Source organism: Talpa occidentalis, unplaced genomic scaffold, assembly GCF_014898055.3.
Source record: "Talpa occidentalis isolate TD23 unplaced genomic scaffold, MPIMG_talOcc4v2.1 talOcc4.2, whole genome shotgun sequence".
In the NCBI taxonomy this organism is placed as follows: Eukaryota; Metazoa; Chordata; class Mammalia; order Eulipotyphla; family Talpidae; genus Talpa; species Talpa occidentalis.
The window spans coordinates 15,213,803-15,218,810 of NW_023602073.1; positions in this window are offsets into that span (position 1 = coordinate 15,213,803).

Consider the following 5,008-nt stretch of genomic DNA (forward strand, 5'->3'; position numbering starts at 1 on the left):
TTTTAGGCTAAGGATAAGTCCTCAAGGGTAAGTCCTCAGATTAGCTGCTTTCTAGGTAGCCCTGCCTGACACCATCCTCTTCTCATGCCCCCACATCCCATCAGCTTGTACATCAGGAGTCTTCCTTTTCCTATTTGAATCTTAGCACAACAGTGTCTTAGGGTTATGGTGCTTCTGACCTGTATGTTGTGCAGGCCTGCCCCAGAATAAGACTCATGTGGAAATACCACAAAAGTGTGTCAGGGCAGTAGTGTTGTTGTAAGTCACAGTCTTTCCTGTTGCCTGTTGGAGTCTCTGCTGAAATGAGTCAGGATTTGAGCTCTGGGATGAGATGAAAATGAAAGCAAGCATTTGCCAGAACACTGGAGTTAGACTGATGTGGGACAAGTTAATTTGGACACAGGAACTTCATTGTGTTCCATTCTTTGCTTTTTCTTTTTGTGAAAAATTCACTACCCCCAGGAAGTTTCTTTCAGTTATATAAAAATTATGTTTGATGAAATGTCATGGCTCCATTCTTAATTTTGTCTCTCCCCATAGGTATATCCGACTTACAGAGCTCTTGCATTGGAAAGCTTGAAGGGCCCAGGACTTTGAACTCCTGTCTTATTCACTGTTGTTGTGTTTTTTAAACTCCAGCTACCCAAAGCCATGTATTAACAGAATAATTTTCTAAATTTAAAAATGAACAACGTAGGTAAAATGTGTTACTTGGATTTGAAAACTAGCAGGAGCATGGTTCAGGCTAGAAGCCCAAACCCCGTCACTAAAATCAACGAGGTGACCTTGGCATTAACACTCCAAATGCTGCTGCTCTGCCCGCGCCTGCTTGACCAGCAGGAACCCATATTTCCACCCTGAAATGTTTTTCTATAACCACATTGGAATTCTGAAGACTTAAAAAAAAATTACCAGTTACTGCTCTCCTGCCACGGAGCAGGGAGGCAATTTCAGCAATGATGTTTTTTCATTAGCTTCAGTTTACTGGTTCTAATAATAAAAGGGAGTGTGCACATTATAGAAATTTTGAAAAGTAATATAATGAACAATATTGTCAACTATGATTTTTCCATCAAAAACATGCATACTGTTATGAGTTAGCTTACTCTCTTCCTGGTATTTTCCAATATTGTTCATTGTGTGTAAGGACGGGTAGTAATGATGTAGAGTTTGAGAATTACAAAATGAACTCCCTGCAGCTGACCAGGTCAAGAAATATAAATCACAACACATCATAATCTTCTTCTTTCATTATCTTCTTCCTCCTTCATCTAAATTATATCACCTAAGAATGTATCATGAAATGTATAATTAAAACGATTTTAATTTTGTCTAGTATTTAACATTAAAGTAAATCACATTATGTTTATTTTCTTATCTTGGCACTTTCAACAATATGTAGGCAAGATTAACCCATATGGATGCAGCTAGAGCCTAATTTCATTGCTTATAATATTCCACCTGATGCAAAGTAATAATTTTTCCGTTCTAGTCTTCACACACATAAGGATTGTTCCATTTTTTTCTTCTATGATGGAATTATAATGTCTCCGGGGTTTTATATTCTACTTTCATCATTTAACATTGTAAGTATTCTCCTGCGACATTAAAAAACTTAGTAAGTATTGTAGCTGATTGCTACATTTCATTTATGCATATGCTGTAATTAACCATTCCTTGGAGCTTTCGTTTAGATTTTTTCCAATCATTTATTACTGTAAAGAAAGTGCTGGTGAACATTTTTACATGCAACATTTTTACATGTATTTTTATCTGTTTTTCAAAGCATTTCCTAGGTCATTTCCAAAATACAGAATGCCTATTTCTATTTAAAATAAAAATATGTTAAATTCAAAATTCTCTGCAGAATGGATGTGTGAAGGAGGGGACAGGCGCACACTTCCCAGCCCTTCCTCACCGACTCTCCCTCCCCCTGCTGCCTCTGAAAGGCGCTGACACCGGCCTCTGCTCCCTCCCTCCCGTCTGCGCGCCTCCCCTGGCCCGCCTTGAACTGGCTCCTCGCCGCCAGGCGGCGCCCTCTGCCGTCTTTCTTGCTGTCACCTTCATGGCGCTTTCCCTTCCCTGTCGGGCCTCAGTCACTCTCCGCGTTTCATTCACGAGCAGCCCCGCCCTCATTATTCTGCGCACGGCCCTCTCCCTCCCTCGCCTCCCTGTGCCTCGCGCCCCGCGTGTCACTGCATCCAGGGGCTCGGCCTTCATTATTCCTGCAGTACCGCTCCCGCCCACAAGACGGCGCTCTCCGTTTCTACCTACGCTGTTTTACCGCAGGAGCCTCTCCTTCCTCCTGCCGCTTGAGTTTCTTTCCCACGTTACCACCCCGCTCCACAAGACGGCGCTCTCCGTTTATACGCACCTCCTTTTGCCCCTGGAGCCTCTCCTTCCTCCTTCCACTTCCGTGTTAGCTGGCCCCCCCCCGCCCCATAAGGCCCCGCGACACCAGTGCGGTGGGAGGAAGGAGAGGCTCCTTGCCCAAAGCAAGGGCGGGTGGATCGAAGAGCGCCGTCTTGTGGACTGGGGTGGTAACGTGGGAAAATCGCGACCTGCGGAGCCGTCTGACAACGGAAGTGGAGGGAGGAAGGAGAGGCTCTTGTGGCAAAACAAGGCCGGCAGAAGCGGAGTGCGCCGTCTTGTGGGCTGGAGAGGTAGTGCAGGAAGAATGCGGGATAGCAATGACTGCCGATGGGCGTGGTAAAGGGCGGGGCCGAGGCGGAGGGAAAGGGGCGGAGCACGTAGTAGTGACGGGCGGGGCCGCTGGTGAGGGAAACGCGGGGAGTGACAGGCGCGAAGGGGAACGGGCAGCGCCTCCAGGGCGGAAGTGCCGAGCAACGACGGAGGGCGCCGCCTCGTGGCGAGTAGGAGCAACGCGCCAAAGCGCCGGGACAGGGAAGGGCCCAGGATGGCGGAGCCCGCGCTGACTTGGGGAGGGGAGGGGTGGGAGCAGAAGGGAGGGAATGGGGGTCGGGGGAGGGGGCCGAAGGGGTGGGCAGGGACGGAGCGGGGCGCGCGTGGAGAAGTAGTAACAGGGCCCGCGGGGATGAGGCCGTCAGGCCCCTGCAGACGGGCCGGTCGGGCCCCGGCCTGGAGGAGGCGCGGCGCAGGGGTGGGGGGGAGTTTGGGGCCAAAGCCTGGAGACGGGCGGGGGAAGGAAACGCGGGCGAGGACGAGGTGAAACACGTCCCGTCTCCGTTCCTGAGAAGACGCGTCACCCCGCCCTTCAGAATTTAAAACATTTTTATTGCACTTTAGTAGAAACAGCGGTTCTGGTTTGGGGAAGTGACCGAGGAAACGCGCCGAGACGCGCAGGGAAGCTGGTGTGTGGAAGCCTCGCCCGCCCCTTCTCACAGCAGCGCGCGGCTGGGAACAACCCGGATGAACACCCCAGGGCGGGGTCCAGTAGACTGCGGTGTGGACACGACTGAAATGTGGCCGTGACAGGGATCATCCTTTCCCAGGCATCACAGGGGGAGACAGAAAGGAAGACGGGCTTGAGGGGCATGAACGTTGTCTGCTCCCCTCCGAGGCCCGAAGACGAAGGCAGATGCTTTCCCGGAGGGGCTGAGGAACAGCTCAGGGTTTCTGGACGCCGGCGCCGCCACTTAGATGGGCCGCAAGTGCCTTTTGTTCGTGGCTTGTCCTGTAACGGAGAAAACAGGGAACAAGTTGGGGAGATCACAGTGGGGTCAAGAATGTTCGTCTCTTGCGCCCACAGACGCCCACGGACACAGGCCACGGACATTCACAGTAACAGGATGCGGCCTTTCCTCATCAACACAGTGTGTTCACCTGTGAAACGGAGAATCAGGGAATGGCATTGTTTGTATTTCCTAAACACGCCAAGGGGATGAACACAGAGACATCAACTAAATCAGAGGGGCTGCTGCTCACTCTTTGGTTGCCTTGAGGTTTTTTTTAACATGTGCTGAGATAGTTATATTTTTTTCAGAAGGAAGAAAGGGCATGTGTGTGAAATGCCTGGGGTACAGCATATAAGGGAAGTTTGCAAGACAGGCCTGATCATTTCACTTGCAAAAGCCCCCGTCGCCAAAGGGAGACCGTCCTCGGCCAGATCAAAGAAGAAACAGAATCTAAAGGGAGTTTTCAGATGAAACGTGCCGGCTGATGTTCATCACTTGGGGACTCCCCACCCCCTACTAGTGAGAACCAGAAGGTCATTCGCTGGGCCGTGCAGGGAACGGGCTGGCGTCAATGGAAAGGGACAGGCGGGCGCCGGGCGCCTGACAGACAGACGGACAGTGACGCCTGGGGCGGTGTTGGAAAATGAGAAATCCTCATCCAGACCTCCGCAGGGAAAGCCGTCAGGATTACGCAACTGTTGATGGCCATGTCTCCTGCCATCTCGCACTTCAATCTCTAATAACCCATCTAACTGGTGAGCCTTGAGCCGTCCACCCGCGTCTCTGTCCCACTTTCTCTTTCAGCGTTTCTGGAGTTGCCCTGGGCCCCGGACGCGTCCTGCTGCCCGTGCATCCGAGTCCTGCTGCGGTGACCTGCGGGCGCCCCCGGAACCTAAAAGCTGCATGTCCCCTCCTCGCTCTCCCCGGCGCCCTCCCCGCCCCAGTGGGGGTCTCCCCGCCAGCCGCCAGCCCGCGGGCCTCTGTCCACAGGGAGTGTTTTGGGGTGAAGGTCCCGGATTCCGGTGAGGCGTGCTCAGGCCCGGCGGGAGCTCCGGCGTGGGGCGTGGGGGGAGCCCCGGGCCGCGCGGAGAGGCTGAGCCAAAGGGCTGCTGCGTCTCCACGAGAGGAAGAGGGAAGGCGGAGCCAAGAGGCCGCCACAGCGGGGACGACAGCGCCCGGAGTGTCATCGCCATCATTTCCCCGGTTCGGGCGTCTCCTCCCTCAACCGCCACGGGGCGGGACGCGGCGGGCAGGCCCGGGGTGCGCGCGGGCCGCGCGGGCAGCTGGGCCTGGGCGGAGCCACCAGCGCGAGTGGGAGCCGCGGGGGCGGGGCAGCGGGGCACGGGCCGCGG